Source organism: Melopsittacus undulatus, chromosome 3 (genome assembly GCF_012275295.1).
Source record: "Melopsittacus undulatus isolate bMelUnd1 chromosome 3, bMelUnd1.mat.Z, whole genome shotgun sequence".
Classification (NCBI taxonomy): domain Eukaryota; kingdom Metazoa; phylum Chordata; class Aves; order Psittaciformes; family Psittaculidae; genus Melopsittacus; species Melopsittacus undulatus.
In genome coordinates, this window is record NC_047529.1 from 73802582 (window position 1) to 73815993 (window position 13412).

The following is a 13412-nucleotide window of genomic DNA, read 5'->3' on the forward strand; positions in this document are numbered from 1 at the left end:
AGACAGGCTGAGAAAGTTGGGGCTGTTCAGCCTGGAGAAGAGAAGGCTGCATGAAGACCTCATAGCAGCCTTCCAATATCTGAAGGGGGCCTATAGGGATGCTGAGGATGGACTCTTTATTAGGGACTGTAGTGATAGGACAAGGGGTAACAGGTTAAAACTTAAACAGGGGAAGTTTAGATTGGATATAAGGAAGAAGTGCTTTATTATGAGGGTGGTGAGGCACTGGAATGTGTTGCCCAGGGAAGTTGTGAATGCTCCATCGCTGTCAGTGTTTAAGGCCAGGTTGGATGGAGCATTGAGTGACATGGTTTAGTGTGAGGTGTCCCTGCCCATGGCAGGAGGATTGGAACTTGATGATCTTAAGGTCCTTTCCAACCTTAACTATTCTATGATCCTATAATTCTATGAATTCTTGTAAGGAGCATAGTTAAGTAACTATACAGAAAGTATAACAGTGGGATAGAAATAACAATTGTGGCACAATCCAGATGAAGAATGACCGTCTTTTGGAGTGATCAGATTGTGCACAAAAAGCCACAAATTGTAGCTGTACCTCATTCATCTCTGGCAGCATAATATGCATTTGTTTTTCTCTTCTGTAGACTTTTGAAGGAAGCCTGTGAGGAGCTCACTGAATGCTTTCATGCAGTGTTAACCAGAAGATGGTACGGCAGGCTCAGATTTTGACCATTTTACTCACAGGAGTCATACTTTCTCTAAATCACTCAAAGCAGAAAGTGGGAGGGGAGGAAAGAAAAGCCCTTTTGATTGTTTTCTAGCTTACTGCTAATTCTTCTTGGCATATAAAAATGCTCCCTCCAGTATGGAGTAAGGGTTGCTGCGTGAGGAAACCAGCAGTGGGTAAGCAAACTGCTTGCTAGTCTGTGCTTCCACTTTGCAGCTGCAGCTCTTAAAGTTGCAGGATGGGTTAATTTCCCTTTACTTAGCAGCTTTTTACAAGTGCTGAATGCTTGAAAAGTGTCTCCTTATTTCCAGATACAGGAAATGCACGCATGGTTATGGAATCTCCACAAAGCTGTGTAATTCCAGCTGATGCCCCTTTCATCTTTGTTTACTCTGTTTTGCACAACAGGAAAACAACTTAAATCCTGTGTGCAAACAGATCTGAGCTGCCTCTGCCTGTGCTGGCCCCAGAATCTGGAGAGCAGGGAAGTGATACACAGAGAAACTTGAGCTGTCTTGGGCCCAAGCCAGCTGGAGCAGAGAAGCAGAGCAGGAGCTCCGCACAGCTTACTAACTTCAGTGCCCTGTTTCTCCAGTGCACCTATTCTGCTTCCAGACCTGAGCTGACAAGTGGTAGTACCTCTGTGCTCCTCAGGTGAAAAGAAAGGGGACCAAGACCATGCCCTCTGCATTAGAGGTAAGATCAGACAGCTCTGCATTGCCAGATAGCTACGTTTGTTTTTTCCTCTGCTTCTATTTTGTTAAAAGCCTGAGTCATTGTCTGGGTTCACAGGATAGCCTGAGTATGCTGACAGATGCGGAGTGCTTTGTGATTGTCTGAGTTGCTGGGTTTGGTATGGGAGGGCACCAGCATGCCCAAACCAGGATATAGTTCTCTGTGCATGTTCACAACAGCTCTTTATGTCCTGAAGAGGACTTGGTCTCGAAAATGTAGTGACTCCCCCTCCCCCCCCCCAAAAAAAAAACAACAAACCCAAACCAGTAAATTTCAGGCTCAGTGCTGAGCTGGAGCCAAGACATGACTATGAAGAGATCTTTACATCTCTCTCATTTTGGATTTATCCTCTTAATGATGCTAATAAATGTGTTTGGGGTTTCTGGGAACATCACATAAAAAGAGACAGAGAAACTTGGCACTAAAATCTGTAACAACGAGGGGAGAATGTGACTGTGTACTGCCCAGGGGAGCTGAGATTCGTTTTTCCCCCTGTTTCTGAAAGTAGAAGAGGAACAACACGAACAAGGATGTATATCCTTGCCCTCAGAGCAATGCTTTATGCATCTACTGGCTCCAGAACTGGGGAGGCTTTTTCACTTCAGGTTATATACAAGCACTGTTGACTTTTTTTGTAATTGTTATTTTTTTTTTTCAAGGGAAGTCAAATACTATACTAACATTACTTCACATGCATGGGACCACACCTTTGTAAAGGAAATAATGACTGCAGCAAATGGCCTGGACAGAAGATGTAGTTTCTGGAGTGCTTGACACAGTAATAGAAAAGCTAACTATGGGGAAGGCATTACCTATAAGCAGTAGAACAATCAGCAGCCCTGTAATGGGTTCATGACCTTGCCAGCCATGAGTCTGGAGGAAGCTTGTAGGTCAGCCAGGAGCACTAGTAGTTCCTAAACAGCAAGTCAATATCCTGACTCCTGGGAAGCAGGATGCTACAGAGATCTTTGACAAAAGCTTAAAAGGGTTGCCAGCAGGATTGTTACCTGCCTATGATAGTGCTGGGAAATGAGTGAAAAAGTAGCTTAGCTAATTCAGTCTCCATCTACATAATATCTGAGAGCATCGTGGAACCTCAAAGGGAGGTTGAATGAGCTCCAAGCAAATCTAGCTGGTGCAATTTAAGATGTTACCATTGTATGTCTTCAGCAGGGACTGTTAGAGTAACCAGTGGAGTGGAGTGTATGCACTCACCTCACCTCAGCTATTTCCATGCAAATTCCTGTGACTGGAGGTGAAGGTGCTTTTCAAAGTGATTTTTACTAATCTGTGAAGGTGTTGAGGTGCAGGTTTGCCTAACCTCCAGTGAGGAGTATTAACATCTTAAACTTTGCAGCCATGTGTCTTGTGAGCATAGCTTTACTCTGTGAACATGAGCAAAGGAAGGGTTGAAGTATATGCTGTATCTTTTCTGTGCCTCTCATGTTGGAATGAATTTTGAAAGCACATGTTGTGTGTTTCTCCTCTTGTTTCTCCTCTTCCCTTCAAAGCTTTGCTGAAGGCATTCCTTGCACTTCAAGGGACCTCTCTCAGTGACGGTAGTGTCAGTTTTGCCATTCATATCTGTGTATATGTTGATTGTCTTTACTTAGTTTCTTTGTCACAAAAAAACACTTGAAGGAAAGAACAAATGTAAGAGGAGCAGGAAGTTCTTACATGCTGAAAACTGATTATATTTCCACTGGTACTTAGCAGTTTTATTTAAAGATAGTTGGATGTTTTAGAAATAGGCTGAGATTCTCAGAAACACTAAATGAGTATTAAGTGTGTTTAAACAGTTGCAGAGCCTTTGCTAAGATAATGGAGCAAGGACAGATGAGTGTCACAGGACTGGCCTGATGGTTCCATATCAAAACACTAACAGTTAATTATACTTTTGTATCACCTCCACCTCAAGCAAACATTGGGTCTGTAGCAGAATCTTTTTTTCTGATATCTAAGAAAGCGATTCATTCCAAAGCCATCCGTGAACAGTAGAACTAAATATAAACAAAGCAATTTGAAGGAAAATTAACTGCTATGCAAATATATATATATATATGTACTTACATACATATATTGGCATAACAGTATATATATAACAGTATATATACATATATATAGAGAGAGCACAGTTTCAGTGCTCTGACAGCTATTTGGAACAGGCTTAGTTGAGGAATATGAGTTTGGTGACCCAGTGACATATTTTTAAGCCTGAATACCTTTCAGAACAAAAGTCATTATGACGTGCTTTGTTTTGCAACCTGAAAGGTGATGGTATGTGCCAAAATGCTTGCTTTCTTTTCCTGCTTTCCTACAGACCGGTCAGTTTTTACTCTGGAAACTGTCCCAACAGTTTGGAAAAGACCCAAATAGTCCCTTTGGTGTGTTTATTGTGTACAAGAGAAAAAGACAAGGACAAAAGAACTGCTTAGTGCTCTCCAATACAAGCAGGCAGGTTCCAAGTCAAGACTGTTCATGTTACAGGTGACACTAAAACCAGCAGTCTGCCTTTGCTCAAAGGTCCAGCACCCATACCAACCTAGATCTCTTAAGGTCTGATTTTCAAGGCAAGAGTTCCTAATTTTTTTTGATCTGAAATGTCATTCTCAAAGAAAATCAATAGCAGGTTGAAATATTCCTCCAGTGCAATGATTTCAAGGAATCCCTACGGTCAATATTTCCAGGTACTCTTAAAAAAACCCTACGACCAAGCCTGAATGGGTTAGCTAAGGTTAAGTGTTTGACAGTGTTTCTAGAAAGCCAGTGTATTTAAGAGCTAGTTACATAAACTGCTTAGTGTGAAATTGTTTTCCTGAGGGTGGCAGTTCAGTTTAGTTCTGCCGCTCTGAGTACAGCTTTAGCCTCAAATGCACTGTAGATGCACGCTTAAGTAGCTGAAGCTAGTCTCATGGCAGGTATTTTGAAAAGTACACTAGATGCATTATCTTGCAGTGTAGCCTAGATGTCATCACAGATTATGCTTATCTCTGCCAGAGCACCTGAGCAACTTGGGAGGGCTGGTAACCTGGGGAGGGCATAGTGCAATCTACAAACACACTCCTGAGTCTTGTCAAATCAGCTCTAGATCAAACCTTGTTTCAGAGAAATGCTTAGTGTCAGACCTGAGCATTTTCACAAATACAGCAGCATGATGTCCATGACCTTGCTCCTTTTTGGAGCTTATGCCTGCACAACCACTGTAAGCTGAGTGATACTTTTTACAGCCACCTTGCCATGCTTAAAGCTGTTCACCAGAGCACACAATAGTTTGTACCATCTATTTGCATATGCATATTATGCATATGTAGTAGTACAACAGGTAGTCAAAACATTACTATTTTGTCCCAGTGGGGAAATACTAAGTAAATGACAATTACGTTTGAATGGGAATATAGTGAGCTGCGTTTTCTGGTCTTTGCTAAGTCTGCTAAATAGAAGATCACAAACATTAATAGGGAGTTTGTATCTTGCAGAATTAGGTCTTTTATGAAGCTTTGGTGGTAGAAGACAGCATTATTGCCAGGTCTTTATTAGTCAAGGGGCCCTGGTCTGTCTCTGCAGCTAATGTTCTAAAAAGTTTCCTTTATAAAATTGTATTTTGGAGCACAGTATGATTTTCCTGGAAATCTGCTTTTAGTTTTCTTAGAAAAATAAAAATGACATAAAGGCAATAGCAATTGTAGACACTTGCCAGTGTTCAGCAGGCGTTCAGCACTACTTAGAAGTTGACATGGAGTCAAGATCAAGACATGGAAATAATTGTATTATAGGTACCTTCAGTGGCATTGGAGTACTTAAATTCAAGTATGTGACATCTCCAAGGTACTTTGGCAGCTCTAAGTCCACAGGCATCTAAGGTCTGACTGCAAAGCTTTCCTGGGAACCTAAAAGCAAGCCTCCATATGCCCAAAGCATTGCCACCTTGTGTGCGCTGAGCTCCAAAGTGCTTATCTCAAACTTATGTCCACAGGGGATCAGTGCACACTGATGCCTGAACTCCCCCAGGGTTTGTGCTGGGAAGCATAGACACTGAGTAGTTCTCAGCCATGTGCAGAAATGTTTCTTAATTTTCTTCTTAAGACCTCACGAAGAGACCTTTTGTTATCTTGGCAAATGGTTCTGGCTTCAAGGGGGTGGGAGCATCTGCAGTGGGTAGGTGCTAGTTGCTCCTAGGACCTGTGTGCTTACCCACTACATGGCACATGGTGTGCTGAAAACCATGTTAGCAGATGAAATCACTGTACAAAAAACTGCCTCGGGCTCCTTGGTAAGTTGGTCTGTGCTTCTGTGTTAGCAGCACTGAGGACGAACAGTTTGCTCAGAGCCAAGAGTAAGATTCCTTAACTTGTGTCTTACTTTGTGTTGTGGAAAACAATACCACCCTGTGTGCTTACATTTGTATTGTATTACACTTGAGTGAGCCCAGCCAGCTGGCTTGATAGCGGTGAGCTGCCACAGTGGGACTTCTCAGAATTGTTTTTCTCTCTACAAACACATTTGACACTTTAGTATCATATTGTATCTCAAGTTGGAAGGAACAAATAAGTTTGAAGCACACATCAGCTTGGTTCCCTCTCAGATATCTTGCACAGTGAAAGAAAGAGCTCCCAACCACGCTTGGAGGCCCATTCATATGTATGCACCATCATAAGGGTCTTGACAGCTTTGTTGACATTACTGGATGCATCTTGTCTTAGAAGTGTAACAGTGGCCCAGAGAGTTAAGGGTGCAATAAATGGCAATACCCCAGTGCCACAGTCATCACCAAGTTTAGACTTTTATCCAGCATGCTTCACTTACGTTTTTCAGACAGCCAAAGACAGCAGGCTTTGCTTTTGGATGTGAAAGTCAAACCTTCCACTCTGTGGTCTGCAGCCCGAGTGCCAGCAGGATGTAGTCGTGGGTGACAGCCAGGGGTGAAACACACCCTGCACTTGTGCAGGAAAACAAAATTGGTTCATGCTGGCAGAAGCAAGAGGAAGTAAATGATATAAACAGTGCAAAGTAAATGATACTGCAGATTTTTGTTTGATTGCAACTGCTAGTGATCATACAGGCACGTTTTAAATCGTTGTGTTGGTAACCTCCGCTTTAAACAGAAACAACACTGAAACAGTCCAGAAAAGCCATGACTTGAGCTGTGCTTGCAAGCTGAATGTGTTGCTGTCAAGTCTTATGACACTCTCCTTTAAATTTAAGAAACAAGACTAATAATCTTTGCATTATTAGTTATAGATGACAACAATAATCTTGGCCAGTTAGTGATATCTTGAGGGTAAAATGCAGACAGTTGGCATTTTGTCTATTTATAATAATCTTTAAAATGGAAGTGCCATCCCTTCACTCCCACTCTACTCTCCCACACACACTCAGCATTTTATGAGTCACGCTGTGAAAATAGCGAGAGGCTGATGCAAAGATGAGGTTTTGGAAAGTAAAGACTGCTTGAGGTGCTTTTCTTTGCCTTCCTTTTATTCTGGCTGTGAATGGGTCATATTTCCAAGCCACTGCCTGCAGCCCAAGGGCAAAGTTTTTATTAAATCTAAAATCTGAGGGCACTCTATGGTTAAGCTGAGGCCACAAGAGAAAAGTATTTTTTTGCATCAAATTTCTAAGAATGTTTCTGCATTTCACAGGACCTTTATTTCTGTAAATGTTTAGTAGCCAATGATACCACACCACTGACCAAGTGGTACTAAGGCTACAGTTTGGACATACAGATACTAGATACTTTTCTCTATGAGAGAGGTTTGTACTAGCATTTTAACCCATTAACATTACTCTTTACAAAAATACATGTGCCATGAGATGTGTCTCATTGGGGTAGTACAGATGTGAATACTGCTGGGTGACCTGGTTCTTCAGCTTGGGAAGGCAGCAATCCTGGGGGAGAGGCCCAGGCCGAAGCTCTTGAGTGAGCCTGAGGTCTCACTGGGTGTTCAGCCCAGTGCTATCCATGGTTGCAGGATGGGGCTCTGCTATGGCAACACTGCTGCCTCTACTCGGGAAACATCCATACAGCTCCTCTTTGCTTGGCAGTCCACAGTGTGAGGAGTGGGCCTCCTCCAGCTCTGAGATGTGGCTTTGTGGGTGGCTATCTGAAGGGGTGACTGCCTCTTGGAGAAAGCAAAGTGTGAGCCTAGCCCCCCCCCCCCTTCTTTCCTTGCTTAACTTTTGAATTCCCTATATCCTCCCTCCCAGCAGCACAGTGGGATGCGAAATGGGGGTTTCAGTCAGTTCACCACACACTGTCTCTGACACTCCTTCCTCCTCAGGGGAGGACTCCTCACACTATTCTTCTGCTCCAGGGTGGGTCCCTTCCATGGGGTGCAGTCCTTCAGGAACAGACTGTTCCAGTATGGGCTGCAGGTGGAGATCTGCTCCAGCATGGACCTCCATGGGCTGGAGGAGCGCAGACTGCCTCACTATGGTCTGCATCACGGGCTACAAGGGAATCTCTGCTCTGGTGGCTGGAGCACCTCCTCCTCTCCTTCCTCACTGGCCTTGGTGTCTGCAAGGCTGTTGCTCTCACATATTCTCACTCCTCTCTTTGGCTGCAGGGCTTTTTCCTCCTCTTTGAACATGTTATCCCAGAGGCACTATCACTGTTGCTGATGGTCTCAGGCTTGGCCAGTAGTGAGTCCACCTTGTAGCCGGCTGGCATTAGCTCCATCAGACACAGGGGAAGCTTCTAGCAGCTTCTCACAGAAACCATCCCTGTGCCCCCCTCCCCCCACCCCACTAAAACCTTGCCACACAAACCCAATACACTATAACAACAGCAGTGCACTTTACAGGTCTCTTTTTTCAGTTTGTATCTCTAGGGTAAAGAATTAAATGGAATTACATCTCTCCTTCGTCTCTTCCATCCACTAAAGCCCAAGCGGCATAATCCTACTTGTTATACTTGCAAAATATCTCAATCTTACCATAACAAATGGTAGGCAAAATAACCTTTTGAGAGGTCTTAGTCCATACATTCTGGAAAAAGCTCTTGTAAAGGCATCTGATCACAGAGCCCATCCCTGTGGCTCTCCAGAGCCTTTCAGCTTTTTGGCAGAAACTCCCCAGAGTAAGTATTATTTCTTTGAATTTGTCCATGCATGTTATGCACCACTAACCTGCTTCTGACTGGAACGCCTGCTTTACTGATGTAATGGAGTAAATGATAGTATCAACTGAACTTGTATTTAATAAGTAGTTTTCGAATAATTTTTTCAAATCATCAGTGTTTCCCACAAATACAACAAAATGTTTTTTAAGACATCCATATAAGACTCTGTTTTGTGCCATGGCCAGTGGTGAGGTGAGAAAGAGGTGGAGAGAGAGAAAGATGGTGCAGGGGTCTTTAGGGATGTCAGTAAGAACAGCCCAACAACAGATAGATTAATAAAATAACCATTTTAATAGCATAGAATAAAAAGAGAAACACAGTGAAGAATTCTTATATCCCTTCAGGCACTGGGCACCCCACATTGGACAGGCCTCAGGTGGATTTTCCCATGGAAGATCCTTCCAAGGAGTGGTTCCTACTTTTTGGTCCTTCAAGCTATTAAATATTTTCCTTATGAGAAAACAACTCTATTCCTAAAGGATGTTTGCGTGAGATCATCTCACTGCACTTTTAGATAAGTACAAGGCCGGGTGGGTGGTGTAATTGCTGGCATCAAGCAAGAGCTGCCTGCAGGCTCCTCTGTTACAATGAGGTAGCTGAGTTTGCCCCATGGCCAAGGGGTCTGTACAGCAGGTCTCCTGGTCAGGATCACTACACAGATGCTTTCAAATCTTTAGTTTATTCTTTCTAACAAGCTGCTAAGCTACCCTTTGGCTCATCTTCAAAATGAAGTCATTTAATGTACTAACGCTAACAGGAAGAAGAATCGGGGAAGTACTTTCTGTTGTTGTTTTCAAGCGGAGTACTGGTCTTTCAGAAAACTTGGGTGTTTCACAAGTTGGAGTGGAAATACAAAACTGTCCCAAGGGAAACTCTGCAAAATACAAATTTTCTGTTATGGAAGAACTATATCATCTCACCTAGAGTTAGGATAGTAATAGGTACCTAATCCTGCTGGGTGTCATGTCCTGTTACTGTGTCTTCCTATTCTTACAAAGATTCAGACTTTTTTGATTCTCAAAGCTGCCAGGCAACCTAATGTCAGCCCGTGTTATACTGACCCACACACTTGTTTTTCACCCTGTCGTGTCTAAGCTGCTGATTCACTGTCTGTGAAGCAGACTGAGGCAACTGTGGTTATGGCCAAGCAGGAAGTTTGTAGCGGCAGCAGTGACACAACCAAGTTTTACTTTACTTTGTAATATTCACTTGCTTTGTTCCAAAAGACATGCTCTCTTCTGCAGTGTCCTGCATTTGCTCTTTGCAGAAGTTTCATTTCCTATATGGTGGAGCAAATGAAGCAAGCAGCCTCATTAATACCCAGTCTTGCTTCTTTTTCTTTTCACTGTTCTCACCATATGACAAGCTCCCCAGGGGGAAAAAAAAGTAGGGAAGAACGACATTTAATTAAAGGTTATCTTCCATTGCACATACACAAGGAACCAAATTAAAGCTGCATGGAAAGTGTCATTTAATTCTAGAGTCTTTAACCTCAGTCTAGAGCATATTGTATAAGGGCTGTGTGTACAAGCATATACACATATTGATAAGCATTATCTCCATACTGATAAGCGTGTATACACACAAGTCCTCTGTGAGGAAGATAGATAAGGAGGGTCTTGCTCTGGATCTGCGTATGAGTTATTCCTGTAGCACACACTGTCCTCCCCCTTCGGAAGGGCTCATGCTCAATTATATTGTCAGGATCTTGGCAGTGCAAATGCAGATGACAGAAGGACCACAGGAACGTGAAGAAAGAAAGCTGTTTGTCATTCAAGCTTGAATGGAGCTCCATGGAAGGCAGCAGAGCACTTGTCACCACTCCTCTTCAGACTTGCAAAGGCTTACTATGAAGCAGAGGTAGCAACTAAGCTCTTCCAAAAAAGGCCAGATATCTTTTGCAATAGCAAATATTAATCAAGCTAAATATGTAACTCCTCACAACCTGAACATACAAGTCCAGTTTGCTGTCTCATATCATACTTACTGCTGAACTAAGTCATGGCAAAAGGCAGAGAACTTCAGAAGAAGAATGAATTTGTCAAGCTTAGAAATTTGGTAAACTTAGAAATGTGTTTTATTCTTTTCTCTGTGGATAGACAATGGCTTTTACACATCCTGTATGTTTAAAACACATGCCATAGGATGTGTTAAAACACATCCTGTTAGTGTCACTAATTACATCTTACTGAGCATCACAAATCAACAGCTGTTTGCTCTTAAATCCTTTTTAGAGCTCTTCTTTCTCAACATTTCCTATTAGCACAATACTAGGTCTCAGGCAGTACAGGTCCAGCATAAATAATACATAAAGTGGATACAAACTATGTTTTCCCTCCAGTCCTCAAGACTGCCTGTGAGTAAGGTTAGATGACAAACATGATATTTTCCTACTGTCTGGCTGATGTTGATCATAAGAATGAAGCTAATGTGCTTCCATTGTTTTTCTACTTCCATTTCATGTAACTTCCACAATTCTGTGGGTGTCCTTCTTTCCATCTGCTTATTATAGCTTTGGCAACCTTGCTGAAGCAAGAAAATTGCTTCTCCAACTTCTTTCTGCTTGTAGAAATCATTTGTTCACTGTGGCTTTGCACCTCACAGAGATGGCAAAATTATGTACAATTATTATAGATCAGAAAAGGTGTTTGTGATCAGTTTGCACAACAGCAAGTGATTACACCCAGTGCAAACTGGTGTACATTAGGTCCAGTGTTTCTAACAGAGCAAGTGTAAGCTTTACTGGAAGTTTTCCAGCAGGAAGTATTTGATCTTGCAGCTTGTACTTTGATGTTTGTTGAATATGTCTCAATCGGGACTGGGCTCAGCATAGTCAAAGCTGTTTGAATCTTTCAAGATCACACCTTTTTTCCATTTCCAAACCCAATGGTTTCAAATTACCATGTTCCACCCTAGCTGAAGTGATTTATATGTCTTAGCAGTGCTGCAAACTGCAGTCTTCCAGACTGGAACTCTCCCCGCAAGGTATTAATGCTCCCCAGTGATTTCAAATCACTTTTGCACACTGTAAAAAGGGCTATGTGATTAACACCCTTAAAAACTCCTTATGCTTCGCAAAGATTTACATTTAAATCCTAGGCATGTAGAAAGCCAGGCTGATACAAACCATGAATGTATTATTCTGTACATTTGAATGTGAAAGGTATTTCCCAAGCTCTTTGCTCTATCAGTCAGCTAAACATGTCAGAATCTGTAAAATTACTCTCTGCCTCTTAACTTCAGCAAGTTCTAGTAAAAAAAAACCCAAGAAAACTGGTGAGATTTTTCTTTTTTATCATGAAATGCAAACTCTGCCACTATAATATTCTGCTTCCCTACACTATATACTGTCTCTGTTTCTCATTACCCTTTCTTCTCTCCTTTTTCTTCTCCATGGCCTGCACAGAATTGTATTTTCAACACAGGGCATTGTTTATGTAGACAAGGGGCTGGCTCTGAGACCATATAAAGCAGATCCAAAGCTGCATTCAGGGATTAGAGTAAATCTGCTGCGTTCTCTCTCCTCCTCATTTCTATGATCTAGTAAAATGAGGGGACATACAGTAAGAGCATGTGAGATTGGATCACTGGGTCTTAGTGGGTCAGTTGGACAGAGACTGATCTTTCAGATTTGTTGCCCGTGGATACAAAGACATTTGCACAGGTGGGTTGGAACAGTCCAGTGTGTAAATTCTCCTGTTTTCCTTTTATTTTTAAATGCAGAGCAGCCTATCCTTTGACATTCCAGAAAGAAAAAGGCAGAGCTTGTTCCCATCCCTTACCAGCTGCAAGCACAATATTTGTCCCCTCTACCCTTGTGCACATAAACACCACCTTCAGACATGCTGGGTCTGTCTGGAGATGAACTCCTCCAGACAGCTTCAAATCCTTGTCTCTTCATCATATTCATTTTGCTCTACTGCACTTTTGTTTCCCTGTACAGCTGGAGTACCCGCTGGTATATCTGACCTCAGAACTATGACGAGCTCTAATTGCTGCTGCTGGGCCAGTGACTTCAGCCTCTGAACCCTTCTTTTCTCGCAGCATACTAATACAATGTCCATGAGACTAGTCTTGTGAATTTGGATCAGCAGCTTTGTCACTGAATTAGTAATGTCCACAGAAACCTGCTCCTTAATATTAGCCACCCTGAACAGAAACGCCAAAATCTGTGTGTTTTGACTTATCCCATCAAACTGGGGCTAAATTCTGCTGTCAACACATTGCTGCCACGTTACTACATTAAACATACATATACCCATTCAAAGGTATAACGGAAGGGTAATATTGGTGCAAAGTGTAAAGCCTTTTTTAGCAATTTTGTAGCACAGAGAATTACTGATGTGTTAGTACAGTAAATCAACTGTCAGCTCCCCCTGAGAACTAGGTTTGTCTAAGCATCTTGTTTTCTCTGCCAAGTCTGATGTTGGGTTTTTTCCAATTAATTATTTATTTATTGTATTTTCTTTCTTTGTTCTGTTGTACAATGGAAAGACCTGCAGGCACAACAATACCTGCATGCTTATTTCAAGACAGGCAGTCTCCTGGGCCCACAAGCAGTGAATCAGTAAGATGAACTGAGTTATAACAACAGGAGCAAGTATTTTATATTGATATGTCTTTGAAAAGGATAGAGTCAGCCATGGGACCTGTGAAGCATCTACCATGATGTCTCCAAGTTTAAGGCAAGTCCAGACTGTTGGGTTTTTTATTGTTAAATGAGAAGCTTTTAATCTGCACCTGTGTTTGTATGCACACATACGAAATGTTGAAAATTAAATAGAAATGAAACATTAGCTGGTCTTCAGAGCTTGTCACTGTTATTTTTTCTTCCTCCTATTTCGCTACTATAGAAACCTGACCAGAAGCCCC